At 42.0% G+C, this 15,185-nt stretch overlaps 1 long non-coding RNA gene across 1 annotated transcript in view; it reads left to right on the top strand.

Moving 5' to 3' along the window:
- Positions 1–1,239: 1,239 nt before the first annotated feature.
- The window catches only part of LOC109144850, a 31,182-nt gene continuing 17,236 nt past the window's right edge, over positions 1,240–15,185 (top strand). The window contains exon 1 of the long non-coding RNA XR_002045839.3: positions 1,240–1,484. This is a non-coding gene — a long non-coding RNA (uncharacterized LOC109144850). The remainder of the gene's footprint in view (positions 1,485–15,185) is intronic.

Raw genomic sequence — 15,185 nt, 5'->3', positions numbered from 1 at the left:
ATAAGCCTCCTTTTCAGACAAAATCTTCCAGATACCATTTTGAGTCACTGGTCCATCATCCCGGCAATGTCTCTTACTTTCTGAGACACAGCAAAAAAATATATGTGTTTGAAAATTGCAATGACAAAAAGGAAGGATTCCCTTTATGTGACTGAAAAGAATCTACCTTTCTTCTTCAAGGTGCATTTGAGGACTTTGAGCAGCTGAATGAGTCAAGTTAAATCCACTCCTCACCCTGGGTTCTTCCCAGACGAGGGTGAATGCAGTTGCATGGTAGTGAATGTTCTTGCAACTCAGGTAAGGTGAGCTTATGTGGTCCTGTAAACACTGATTAAGTGAAGTTACCTATTGTGTGACAGACTTGAAAAATCCTGATGCAAAATTATTTTAAAAAAATTATGAGAGGACTGTAATTTTGTACAGTCTCTAAATTTTAAATTAAAATCTGTATAATGTGCTAAGTAAGCCTTTTGAGTACCATGATTTATTATGCGTTCATGAACTTTGCTAAGATAGCTTTTAAATTTATTGCATTAAAGAATATATTCTCAGCCAAACTCTTATGGACCCTATTATTCTCTTTTTCCTTTTGAACTGTGACGCATTCTTTGTGCCTAGTATGATTCAGCCAAGATTTTACCTAGTACAGTAGGTGAAAGATTACATTTTTTGGGGGTGATAGTACCTAATAAGAAGAAGACCATGAAGTCATTCACACAGCTACATGCATAAGTTGTGTGAACTCCAGAAATCAGTACAAAGTACAAAGGTTGTATAGGCAACGATGAGTTAATGTTTGGGGTCAGAATCAAGTTCTCAGTGTCAGTAAAGGGCCGATGTAATTTAAGTGGCTTTACATGAAGGGGTCCACACCACTGTCTGCGTGCCTAGGTAGCTTGGCCTGAGACTCCCATTAGTACCTGAAAGGAGTGTGACAGAACAATATCCCTCATATTCAAAATAGGAATACGGCCTTGTATTTTAGCACATTCCCAGGAAGCCTGGAGCAATGTGCTCCTTGTGACTCAGAACGGTTGGTTTCCAGATGCTCTTTTGGTCGGTCATTCAAGCGAGGATTGTGCACAGTGCTCCTCGTCAAATTGCAAACCTTCTCACACTGCTCATTCAGCAGAACAAATACCCGTGCTCCCTGGAATGAAGCCTGAGAATAAAAGGCAGCAGGACTTCCCTATTCTGCTTCCTTCTGAGTCAGGAGCTTGGGCTTTTTTATGCCAAAAAATGTATTTGCTTTATATTGCTGGAAGTACAAAATACTCTGACTACAAGAAATAGCAGATTATCTCTCATAGTAAGTATGCTGCCTGTGCAGAGCAGGAAAAGCTCCTTTCAGCATCGTTGGCATGATGAGAACATGTACCATCCCATTCTAGTTTCCACTCTGCCTCCAAGAGTCTACCAAGAACAGTGAATCTCCTTCTCTTCTACCCACATATGGATTTTATCTGGAGGAGGATTATCTTCAGGTGAGTAGTGAATGGTTGCCTGTAAAAAAAGTATCTGTTTTCTAAAAGGTCACTATCCTTAGAAACTCTCATCAACATGGAGTAGTGGAGATTTGGCTGGAGACAGAAGTGCGGGAGGAGGGTGGCATGTGCAGTTCTGGGACCCACCTGTGAGCTGGGCAGTTGCTGCAGTCCAGAACAGCTCCCAAGATTTCTGGAGCATGCCAGGGTCAGAGGTTTCAAGAAGAGAGTTCCTCAGAATACAGAATGGAGGGGGAGCCTTGAAAACTTTGAAGTTAATAACTGTAGTAAAAAAAAATATATTCTTGCTTCAAATGTTCCATTTAAATGCATCAGTGCAAAACTTGGTGAAAGCAACAGCAGGGATTTGTAAACTCTTTGAGGCGGAGACCAGGCTTTGACAGTCTTCAGAAGAGTGAAACATCAGTTTTAAGTCCAACCCACAAGTCCTATAATTTAAAAAAAACCCCAGAAATGCAGTTGGTGCACAGCCACCCCATACATCTTTAGCTGTTGGAAGCATGTGACTCCTGGCTTGGAGTTACAAATGACATAAAAGGTACATTGGCATAGAGTATCCTTACTCCTTACCATGTCTTGCTATGGGCTCTTACTGATGCAGACATTGTCCTGGTTTCAGTCTGTGCCACACACTTTCAGCTCTGTGTAAACTAGCATGTCACTGTCATAATGACACAGACATGAACTGGAGCTCCTTGACGACATCACAGCCACGAGACTGGTCTGGCTTTGCCAGCTGGCAGTGGAAATGTCACACCTGACTCTCAGTGATGCAGAACACAGGACATGTGGTGCAGGGCCACAGAGGACAGGGGTAAAATAGGGCCTCTGTGACAAAAGGAGGCCAATCTCCAACAGCAAAACAAATCCTGTGCTGGGATTTTAAAATGATCATGTCACAGCTTGGAGCCACTCTGTAAAAGCTCCACCCACCGCTGTGTGATGGCAGACTTGGTGGCTCACGGGTGGCAGAATTGTAAAAAGCCAGGAAACCATCAAATAAGCACAGCTGTGACCCATAAAGTTCCCCTTCCACCCTGCAGCAAATCTGAAAGCAGGCTAATTCTGAACATTCCTCCTCCTCTGGTCCATGAAGCACTTGAAATATGGATAGCTTGGTTCTGCGGACAACACAAAAGATGCAAACCTGGCTATCAAACCCTCTTCTAACTCCACCACTGTCAGTGTGCTGCTGCCATTCAGAAAAACTGTGCTAAGAAGATGCATTTGGTTGAATCACATGGACTGAAAAGACTGGGTATAGAGCAGAAATGTTGAAAGGCTGTATAATGTTCTGGGATTTTAGAGCACAATTTTATTAAAAAGCAAGAAAACTGAAGCTGGCAAAACCAAATGTCTAGCATAATAATAATAAAATGCCTTTTGTCTTCAATATCATCCCATGGGTTTCATTGTTTCCTTTTGCAAACAACGTTATCTGGAGAACAGACAAAATTTCCATTTAGTCAAAGAACTGTGTCTGTCTCCAGTCATCTGTATGCTACAGGAACATGGTGGCAGAAAAAATGAGTTGTGCTTTTTTAAAAAACTGTTTTGAGCATACCTGAAGACCTCACCTAAGATGAATGTTTTAAAAGCAAGCATATTTCTCTTTCATTTTTCTTAAGACTGAAGTCATCGGTGATGCCATAAATCTCTCCTGCCAGCAGTAAAAGACATATTTTGCCCTCTAGGCATGACTGATTTTAGATTTCATATTAAGATTTGATCAATACATGGTTTGTGTATCTGAACATTTCAGGGATAAAAGGTAGGCTGGCTTTCAAAGGCCGAGGTAACTGCTTGAAGCAGAAATGTACATGCTGAAGGACACACATTCCTCCTTCTCATTTGGGTCTCTTCCTTTCAAAGTACACGGACCTCCTTTGTCTCTTTATCTGTGTCTAGTTCAAAATGCCAGTCAGTTTAGTCTATGTAGGAGACTTCTAAGCTCAGTCTAATAAACACCTCTGTCGTACTGACTATCTCTTGTAGTACGTTTTTCAGTGTTGTTTACAGACAAGACCACCTTCCTGTGTCTTTGAGAGGTGTGCTTAGACAGAAGCAACTAGTACTGACCTTGGTAGAAGGGATTATTTATCAGCAGGAGTGGGAAAACCATAGCTATAAACATATAAACAAGACCAAACTATAGCAGTGTTAAAAGGCTTATGTCTATGTTGAAAAAAACCAAAAACCCAAACGCACCAAGAAGTAATTACACATCTCTGCTCTTTTGTTTGATCTTAAACTGTGCAGCACTTGCCTTGTGCTGTAGTGAGCAATAGGTTGCATGAAAGCTCTTGTGAGTCATGGCTACTAAGGTGCTTGTTTCTTGCTTGCCTGCTTGCTTACCCTTCACTGCACCTCAGTCCTTTGCTGGTGGATCTGGAAACTCTTTCTACTGCAGCAGCACCTCTCCTGCCTCTGAGACTCCATCCAGGGGATCAGGACTGTATTCTGCCAGATATGAACAGATATTCATACTTTCTATAGCTTTCAGTCTAAGTAAGCAAAGAGCAGGAGACAGAGAAGAGATATCTTCTCCACTAAGAAATGAGGGATTTAGTGCTTTCCTCAAAGCTGTGCATGTAATTGCTGTGAGATCTAGCAATTGAAAACAGGATTCTGGAGCTCCCAAGTGCCAGAATGAAGAAACTAGACACGTCCAAAATTTGCCCAGTTCTAATTACAGAAAATGAAAATATACTTTAAAAATAAACTCAAAGATTTTTATAATTGATATGTGTCAAAACATGCACAAGTAAAATCCCTTCTTTCTCAAATGCAGCTTCTGTGTACAGACACACATGAAGATGAAGTCGGAGTTTAAGTGACTGAGTTTGGTTTACTCGTTTGCAGTTGTGCCTGTTTACATATGGGTGAATTAGAGGTATTATGTCTTTGACAATGTACTTCATTAATATTTTTGTACAAAGCCATCTACACCACAATCTTCAACAGCTGTCTATTACTGTGTTTTTCACTTGTTTAAACTTTTCACCTTCCTGCTGAGTTCCTAATGTTTCCTAATGCTCTGGTTCTGGGCTAGTGTTTTTGGTTTTTTTTTTTTTTTTTAAGGTTTGTGAAGATTGTCCAGTACTTTGAGCAAAAGCTTTAGTAATGAATGTATAACACTATGACCAATCCCTTTGCCCTTCCTCATTCTGAGGTTCCTCTTTTGATTTCAAGAGCAGAATCAGCTTAGCAAGACACAACTCAGCACAAATAACATTGGCAGGAGGACCCACAAAGCAGAAACAGAACTCCTGTCCTTCAGCCAGAAGGCATTATAGTTCCTGTGACGAAGAAGATCATGTTACACTTTTATTCCTGCAGTCACAGTAAGAGGAACAGTCAGTTCTCAGAAATACTTGATTTTATTTTAAGCAGTGTTGCATGGTAGAGAGAGCTGAGCTAACACTGCAGCTAGGCTCCTGCAAGGAGAAATCAGATAATGGAAAATGGAGAGTAGATGCAGTAATGTAGGGCAGATCATGTACTGGAAAAGAAAGACAATGATGCAAGAAGCTCCTTCTTTACTGAGGAATGGATTGAGAGAAAGGAGAAAAGGCACACTGAAAGAATAACTGACATTACCCAGATACAGCACACATCAAGCTACTTGTGGAACAACTGGATATCGATCTAGTGAGCAAGAACTGGAGAAACTGAGAGTTGTGGAGAACGTCTCAGGAAAGAAAAAACCACAATGAGAACTCTTGCAAAGCTCACTGGAAAACTCCAGGTGAGGGAGGGAGGTGCCCAAGGAAGCAGACAGAGCAGGGAAATGCAATGCAAAAAAAGTAAGTGAAGAACTAATGATTGAAGAAGAAACTACAGTAAAGTGGGTAAATGCAGAGCCTTCTCCCAAGTGACAATCTGCAAAAGAAGAAATGGGTGAATTGAAAGCAAAGGTGCAAAACATCCTCAGATTTGGGTAGAACGACAATGAAAAAAAAAATAGAGGACACAGGACTTCCAAACAGAGTTAGTTCCACCTTAATACAACATCCAGTGAAATGCGGGAACTTAGCCAGGATATCATTAATATCACGGTAATAGAAATGTCAGCAATATAAGCTGCAATTGAGAAGATGAAAAACAACAGAGCAGCAGTCAAAAAAGTCCTAGCAGTAATGCTAAGGATATGTGACATTCACAACTTAAAAGAAACCGTGGCAGAACTCAGCAGTGATGCCTGAGAAAGAAATGAGATCCCTCCAGCACACTGAAAACACAAAATTATTGTCAAAATGCTCAAAATGGGATTGCAAGAACTATGTCTGCAAACTTGTGTGGAAACAAGTCACGAGCCGTATCTTATCTGAAAAGTTTTCTGCAAGTGCTGCACCCCATGAAGTAAAAGGAGGAGTAGATAGGAAGTTTTGGGAACAGATTGGATACTGGCTCAGCCCTGTACAGACCAGATACATCCACTTAACCTACTGTAGATATATGCAAAACAAATCATTGGCTTTCAAAGCTCCCAAAATAGCTTGAAGAAATCTTTGTTATTGACTCTTTTGGTCCTAGAGAAGCTTGCCTGCTGTTATTCATAACAATAAAGAAGAAAAAAGTTAAGTGCTTCTGAGAAAGCATAAAGAGTGATTTAGCATCCCTTAAAACACCCCTTAAAAATGTGGCTGCTTTTCCCTTCCATTGATATTAGAATTTGTCATGGATGGACAGAGTCAGTGTGCACTGACAATATGAATCCTGTTTAAGTGTGGACACTGCCTCTACACTTTTGATAGCACAAGTGTCCCTAGGCACAGCTCATTGCCACAATGTGTCAAGTTCTCAGGAGTGGTCATAAAAGAAAGAAGGGCCAGATCAGAGAACATTAAGGTGGGAAAAGACCTCTAAGATCATCCAGCTGCAGAGGTAGCACCACCATCATGTTCACCACCAAACCGTGTCCTCAAGTGCCATTACCACACATTTTTTTAACATTTACAGGGATGGTGACTTCACCATTTTCCTGGGCAACCTGTACCAATGTTTTGCAACCCTTTCAGTGAGGAAATTTTTCCTAATATCCAATCTGAACCTGGTGCAACTTTAAGCCATTTCCTCTTGTACTGACACTTGTTACCTGGGAGAAGAAACACTCACCTGGCTACATCCTCCTTTCAGGTAGTTGTGGTGGTAAGGTCTCCTCTGAGAATCTTTTTCTCCAAGATAAACAACCCAGCTCCCTCAGCCATTCTACATCAGACCTGTGCTCCAGACCCTTCCCCAGATCTCTTGCCCTTCTCTGGACACGCTCCAGCACCTCAGTGTCTTTCCTGCAGTGAGGGGCCCAAAGCTGAACACAGCACTCTAGGCACAGTCTCACCAGTGCCAAGTAAAGAGGGACAATCACTGCCCTGGTCCTGCTGGCCACATTATTGCTGATACAGGCCAGGATGCCATTGGCCTTTTTGGCCACCTGGGCACATGCTGGCTCATGGTCAGCTGGATGCTGACCAGCAGCCTCAGGTCCTTTTCTGCTCAGCCACTTTCCAGGCACTCTGTCCCCAGCCTATAGCGCTGCATGGGGTTGTTTTGACCCAAGATCAGGACTTGGCTCTTGGCCTTGTTGAACCTCATTTAAGTGGTCTCAGCAGCCTGTGTTTGCATGGTTGCTTAGAGTACGTGCACTCTAAATAGATGGTTCTTTGGAAGGATATATGCAAAACTAACCACCCTAAAATTTCCGGTGTTTCTGGCCAAGTGATACAGAAAGGCAGATGTTATGCCCTGGCTGTGACCTGTGATCACACCTTTTTCATGTGCTCTATGTCTAGTAGTTCCTTGAAGGAGTGGACCATCATGCATCTTTAAGTTGACTGGGCTGCACATGCAGAGCTAAGTTCCTGAATGCTTTCAGAGGCCTCTGGGAGAAACTAAAGGGCAGACAACCATCAGAATAACACATGCAAGTTACTCCTTACTGTCTTCTTCTTCTCTGTGCACCTGAAAGCAGGCTGAATATATTTATCTTGTGGCAGCAGCACACATCACGTTGCTATCACTGTGGGGAGTTCTGTAACCCCTCCTTATTCACATGACAGACATATTTTCTGGTTATAAAATATTATCAGATGCAAACAAGACTTAAACTGCAGCTATTGTAAGTTGACTGGGTTGTTTACATTCCTCTGCCACAAACAATGGAAGTGTGCTGATTCTCCTGGAGGACACTGTCATAAATGCACGTCCTGATTTTTTTGCCACAAGTCACTCACAGGTGAGCTGCAGTAACTTCATGGTGGCTCTTAAAGCTCTCCTTCACTGCCTTTTAGGCATCTAGGCTACAGAGCACTATTGTCATGCATACAGCCTTTTCCCGTCCATTTTGCAAAGTGGCATTTCTCAGGAGTTTTTTTGTAAATTCACAGAACAAGTGAACATGTATAGGATGTGATGGTCAGCTTTGCATACTCATTTTGTGATCACTTCAGTGCACCAGGTTAGCTAACCCCTTATTTAACACACTGGCATTTGTAACAAGGTCCATAGTTTTGGGGAAAGGTTATCTCTGCCCTTCTGCTGGTGCTGCTTAACACTGGAGGTCTAAGTCAGTAGCAGGTTGAGATTCTTGCAGAGTTTGCAGGGTTTGACTCAAGGATGTGAGAATTCACTGCCTCCTCCAATATGGACAGGAAGCATTTACAGATGCTCCCAGCAGAGTCTTCAAAGGGTGAGGCAGGAAAACATGTGGTGAACATGTGGACTTCTGTGGGAGGTGGTTCTGCCTGATGGATATTTTTCCACTGTCAGCTTGTGATACAGGCAGCAGACCCTGAGGGAATAGAAGGGTCACGCCTAGGACTGAAAGCTCTGCCTGTGCTGAAGCAATGGGCAGAGCTGCCATTGCAACCATTTGCATTTCCAACAATTATGCACTGCCAAACCACGGATTTGCTTTAGAGGGACAAACACGGTATTGCAAGGAAAGGTGGGCACATTCTGTAATGGACATTTCCTCAGCCTTGAGTCTTTTCATTTTGTGGAAGCTTATCAGCAGAGGGAGAAAGAAAGGGAACTCCTCCTGCTTTGCTTCACTGCTTTTTACCAACTAATTATCGCTTATACGTTGCACTCGTATAACTGACTATCCCAAAATTAATTAAATCCTTCCAATCCTTAGAGCTCCAAACAGTTGGGTTGCCGTATTTAACCATTGTATTTAATCAGTCAGCAGTGGAAGGAAACTCTTGTTTAGAACAGAAAACGGTCTGAATTTTTCAGCCTCTCCTTGTATCTTCCAGAACCCAGATTCTTAAAGGAAAATCTCCTTACAGTCTGCAAACAGAAGTCAAATAAAGAAGACTTCTGCTTGTTCTCCTTGCTAATAACACAAGAGCCCACACTCTTTGTTGCTCATGACCTTGCACTGAACATAATGTGTATACAGGATAATTTTATTTCTCTGGCTCATCCCATGAAGAAACAAGCCATTCCTTCCTTTCTGCCTTGATCTTTAGCTCAAAGAGCAAAGCTCTGCCTATTGCATACATGCAGAACTATTTCTGATGTATTGGCATGACCTCAGCAGCTTCTGCATTACAGATTTGCAAGGAAACCTTGTACCACCAATGAATTGAAACATGATTCCAAGACACCAGGAAATTGTGAAAACTGTTCAAGTGCCTTAGCAATACTTTCTTCAGTTGATCAAAAACTGGGGAGATTAGGAAGACGCTGTCTGTTGTTGGCATGAAGAAGTTTTCCACTCAGTGAAGTGCTGTATGGCACTTTATGGCATATGCCATTTTCCTCCAGCAAAGAAGCCATCATTTTTTTTCCTTTCATCAGCTAAGATGAATAGTATTTTAAACAGCATGTGCATCAGCCAAAATTGTCTCAGTATTCTCAGAACCAAGAAGACAAGCCCAAATTTTTTCATGCACAAAGAAGTTAGATATAATGGATATAATTTGTCTCAATGATTCAGCCACTTTGGTATGAATGTGATTGATTTAATGAAAAAAGTAAAAAAAATCACAATATCACAGAATATGCTGAGTTGGAAGGGACCCACAAGGATCATCAGGACCAGCTCTTAGCCCTGCACAGCACCATCCCCAAGAGTCACAGCATGTGCCTCAGAGCACCTATTGTGCAGCAAAGTAGAAAAAATAATTGAAGATGTCTCCTTCTTATTCTGAGTGGCTCGTGAATGCTGGATAGAATGAAAGCCAATAAAAACTGATAATTTTGTCACTAAAGCATCCTGACATGACTCTACTTTCAGACCAGGAGCAGGGCAGGGAGGAATGGAGATGACATTCTTTCATGTTCCAGAAATTCTTTTCAAGCAAAGAAAGGATGGGATAATCTCCAGATCCAGATTCCTCAGTAAAGGATTCGATGCTTTTCAGGAACTGTGATATTCCAATATTTTGCATCTTGTCAACAAAATTTTTGATGTAATGGGAAAATAAGAGATGCATGCAAGTGAAACACAGGACAAAGACTCTTGCCACAGGAAAGGTTCATGAGTAAGAGTGAGCTCTATGCCTTCAGTATGAATTATGAGCAGGTCAGAGGTAACAAGTGTAACAAATCACAGTTCCACAAATACTTTTCATGCCATTTAATGTCCTGCTGCTGCATAGTTCCATGAGGACACGGAGCAATTGCAAACATGTGAATGCAGCGGGTTTCTGTCTGACTTCAGCAGCAATTTGTACATGGTGAGGAGTAATCTGCAGCCTCAATACATTTGAGTTGTATTTGGAAAAGCAGTTAAATATCCAGATGCCTAACACAATTTCTTAGTCTGGGAAACTGTGATAGGAATGATGCAAACAAATCCTTCCTTATTGGGCTTTTATGTAAGACTTATTTGTCTGGAAGCACAAATTGTTCCTGTCTAATGGAAATAATTACCTTCTTTATCTTCATATTCCCATATTGAAGTTACTCAAAAGATTAAGAAAACCCTAGGAGAATTCCAGAATTTCAACATGAGAAATTTTTGAGTAAACTTAGTTTCTTTTTCCTGTTAGAAGTCCAGATCCCTCTACCTCCCTGGGTCCTCTTCATCCAATATTAATTTAAACTCTTACCCATTCTGAGGTACCCTAGAATTGCAGCCTTTATCTAAGAAGCTCTTCAGAGAAAGAGTGATGAGCAAACTGTTGGTATGGAAATAACAACCTCATCAATCCTCACAACCCACAACTGAGCAGCTTAATGACTAACTAATATATTCTAGACTCTCTCTATGCTCCCTATTTAGCCCTACAATTTCATAGCCAGAGTTCCAGTCACACAAGATGCTTTTGGGAAGAAAATAAGGCTGATGGTTTTTAGAAAATAGAGCCTGTTCCATCCAAATTCTCTTTGCTGCGTGTATGGTACAAACCTTTTCAACAGAAATGGCTGCTACAACAACAAACTCTCTTTGGACCTGTCTGGACTCAAGCGGATGCTAGATGCAAACTGTAAGGGGAGCTCTGTATTAATTTGGATATACAGCCCTTCTACTCTAATCCCTAGATGGAAGTTTTCCCTCACTACCAGAAGAAATTACCCTGAAGATCCAACTCACATTTCCCATGTCAAGAAGGGGATAAGAAACAAAAACAAAAAAAATTGTATTGTGCTTAGTAAAGACCATATATATAGTAAGGACCAGTTATATAGTAAGGACCAGTTTCAGTTGATAAAGAGTTAAAATTTCTGCTTTTGCTGTGAGAGAAGAAAATGGGCTTCAGGAATAAAAAAACCTGGGTTTTTAACCTGCTGTGTCACATGGCAAAGAACATAATTGCTTGCAGAGTTATTGAGAGTATGTAAATACTGGTGCAAGAGCTTCCATTTCTTCACTAAATATAAACGTAAGGTAACCTTTTGAAGTCACAGATTGGCAGAGAGGCAACTAAGAGCAGTTGCTCCGCAAATTGCATGGAGACACATCATAACCATCTTAATCATGTTTGCTTTGGAGTAGGAAGACAACTTCAGGAAACATGAAGCAAACACTTGATCCAGGTCTTTTGGGAATTTTGCCATTTATTTCCGTTATGAAGCTGTGTAGCATTTTCCACTACTGAGGATATACTTCACCAATAGCAAGTTTTGTCCTCATCAAGGTAGACATTGCCATCCGACTGCAGTACTGCTTTATGTCCCAGAGAAGTGGTGTGTGGGGAGTACCTTATGGGGAATACCTAGTGTGCCCATTTCGTGCTCCACAGTCATCCATGGGAATAATCTACGTGTCCCAGATACATTTTTAAAAAAGAATTTTGTCACTTTGTGGTTTTTTACTTTCCTGGATTTCTCACGGCGAACAACTCATTCTCAGACATAAATTCACTATCCTGGAAGCTGCCACAGCTTAACCTTTGTGGCTTTCTTAGAATTTCTTCATTTTCTATAACTCAAATGAAAACACAAATTGAAACATATGATACTAAGAAACAATTTACTCTAAATGGACTGTGGGGACTAGTCAACAAAAGGAGTTTGGCATAGTCTTCTCTATAGATCAGTTATATCTCTCATCCCAAACCTTTAACCTAAGGCTCTGCCTTTCCATTATATCCTTACTGTTATTCTCATTGCTCTTTAATGTACCTGGACTAACACTAGACATAGACGTAACTCAGTGATGCCTAATGAAATTTGTATTTCTATCTGTTGGAAGCAGAAATCTGGATTTACTGCTTGCTCCTTATTGCTGCCATTGCTCTTTAAATACCACTCTAGTAAATGAAAAAATAAATCCTAAGCTAAGTATTGTTGGGGCCCTCCCCCTGCCATGTAGCCCTGGGAGAGGGGCCCTGGTGGGAGGCACGGGGTTTCCCTGCCCCTGGTCAGCCTCGTTCCCCATTGGTTGTTTTGTGCTCCCCTGCACGGGCAAGGACCCTCAGGTCCCGGGATTGAGCAGTTCCTCGTCAGAGCCCGGCCATGTGGCTGGAGAAATAAACATCTCTCTGAAACATCTATCAAGAATCTGTCTGTATATATTTATTTTCCATGGGCCTCGTTGTTTCATATGGGTGTTGCAGTATCTGCACCATAACAAAGTATTGGATGAATTGAAGTGGTATCCTGTAGAATGAAGTTTCTACCTCTTCTACTTGAAGGACTGTCTTCAGGGTAGTCCCAGATGTGGGTACAGACTGGGACAAGAATTCATTGAGAGCAGCCCTGTGAAGAAGGATTTGGGGATTCTTGTGGATGAGAGGCTGGACATGACCCAGCCATGAGCACTCCCAGCTCAGAAAGCCAAACGTGTCCTGGGCTGCATCCAAAGCAGCGTGGGCAGCAGGGGAGGGAGGGGATTCTGCCCCTCTGCTCTGCTCTGGTGAGACACCACCTGGAACACTGCATCCAGCTGTGGGGTCCCAACCCAGGAATTTCACAGACCTGCTGGAGTGAGTCCAGAGGAGGCCACCAAGGTGGTTAGAGAGATGGAGATGCTATGAGGAGAGGCTCAGAGGGTCAGTGTTGTTCAGCCTGGAGACGAGAAGGTTTCAGGAAGAACTTATAGCATCTTCCAGTACTTAAAGGGGGCTATAAGACAGAGGGAGAGGGGCTTTTACATGTATAGTGTTAGGACAGGGCCGAATACTGTGAATATATCCCCTTGCTTCAGCTTCACTGAGTATAGCCCTTATCTTAGCCCTGCTGGATTAATGAACAGAGCACTGTGAGAAGTTTCTCAGAAACTCTAGAAAAGAAATCTACTGTCTTAAATTTTTTGAGGTGGGGCTTGGGAACATATATTCTTTTGTCAGGGATGTTCCAGAGCACTTCCCTATGCACTATATAGCCCACTGACAGACTTGTCATTTGTGAATTTGCCCCAATCCCTTTTCAAAACTTTCCTGTTGTCTTCATTTAAGTAACCTTTCCATTTTTTAAATGTCGTGTTTTCCTTTTGAAAGCTTTTTAGCTCTTACAGACTGTGAATGATTAAGGGTTTGTTTTGCTTTGTTTTCTTTTGGAGCAGTGGTACACAGTTTACTTTGGCTTCTAACACCATATTTTTTGAAACCTCCATGTCTGCTTGTAGGCTCCTTCCCTTCCCTTCCCTTCCCTTCCCTTCCCTTCCTTCCCTTCTTCCCTTCCCTTCCCTTCCCTTCCCTTCCCTTCCCTTCCCTTCCCTTCCCTTCCCTTCCCTTCCCTTCCCTTCCTTCCTTCCCTTCCTTCCCTTCCCTTCCCTTCCCTTCCCTTCCCTTCCCTTCCCTTCCCTTCCCTTCCCTTCCCTTCCCTTCCCTTCCCTTCCCTTCCCTTCCCTTCCCTTCCCTTCCCTTCCCACACTTCCCACACCTTCCCACACCTTCCCACACCTTCCCACACCTTCCACACCTTCCCACACCTTCCCACACCTTCCCTTCCCTTCCCTTCCCTTCCCTTCCTTCCCACACTTCCCACACCTTCCCACACCTTCCCACACCTTCCCACACCTTCCCTTCCCTTCCCTTCCCTTCCCTTCCCTTCCCTTCCCTTCCCTTCCCTTCCCTTCCTTCCCTTCCCTTCCCTTCCCTTCCCTTCCTTCCCTTCCCTTCCCTTCCTTCCCTTCCCTTCCCTTCCCTTCCCTTCCTTCCCTTCCCTTCCCTTCCCTTCCCTTTTTCTATTTGCTTTATAGTTTGCTTCATTTTCTGCAGTTCCTCTCTTAAAATGGTGTGGCTTTGTACTACATTTATTTGGCATGATCTCTTCTTCTGTAAACTTAATGCTTTCATTAACTCCTTTCAAATGGAGTTCCCATTCTAGTTCCTAATTTTGTTACTGTAAGACCTAAGATCTTGTTCTGTGAAGTCTACTGACTGGCATGCTGATTGCTTCTTCCTGAACTCTCTTCCTAAATTTATGCTTGCTCTAGAGACAGAGATACAGAATCTTTAATTTTTTTCATTGGAAAATCTAGTGTCTGTTCTCGTAAACTTAATGTGGATCTGTTTTGCAGTGGCACGCTTAATTTTCGTCTACAGCCCTGACCTTCACAAGTTGCAAATTAATCTTAATTCCAGCCTTAATTTAAGAAGTGACACCTTCATTATTTCACTGATAAACCTAATTTTGCTTGTCCCAGAAATACTTTATGATTAATTTCTAAAGAATTGACTTTGAAACATCTTTACTGGAAAAGATAATTGGGAAACACAGCAGAATGATTAAGGTTATTGAATACTAATATTTAATGAAAAAATAGCCAGGAAATTTAATTTTGTATACAAAAGGAATTGAAACTTAGTAATTAAATTCCTAGAAGCTTCAAAATATGAAGAAAGATGGCTATTCTGTTTACAGTTGCATCTTTCTCTTTTTCTGAAAGCAAGCAGGGGTCTCAGTGTACCTGCTGGTGAGAAGCTCAGCATGCTGTGAACCTGAGGTCAGAAGAATATTTTTCCAGATGAGAGGAGGTTTTTCACTGTCTAATCATTATTATTGATTTGTGTTATCATAGGCAGCTGTATTTAATTAGTTCCTCTTTTTTTTTTTTTTTTCCTAGGAAGACTCTATCTCTGTTTACCCCAATTTTTGGTTTGTGCTAATCCTCACCAGCACAGTTTTGTTCTGTGGTCAGTTGTGTAGCTGGGCAGTTCTTCCTGTTGCTCTGTCACCAAGCCTCAGCCTACTGGGTGCTATCTACACACCCTGTGGAAAAATAGTTCCCATTTTCTCCCCAAGAAACCTCATGGGTACAGTTCTCAGTACATTTGAGGT

Source organism: Corvus cornix, chromosome Z (assembly GCF_000738735.6).
Source record: "Corvus cornix cornix isolate S_Up_H32 chromosome Z, ASM73873v5, whole genome shotgun sequence".
Lineage (NCBI taxonomy): Eukaryota > Metazoa > Chordata > Aves > Passeriformes > Corvidae > Corvus > Corvus cornix.
The sequence above is the reverse complement of the archived record's forward strand: the minus strand, read 5'-3'. Positions and strand labels throughout refer to the sequence as shown.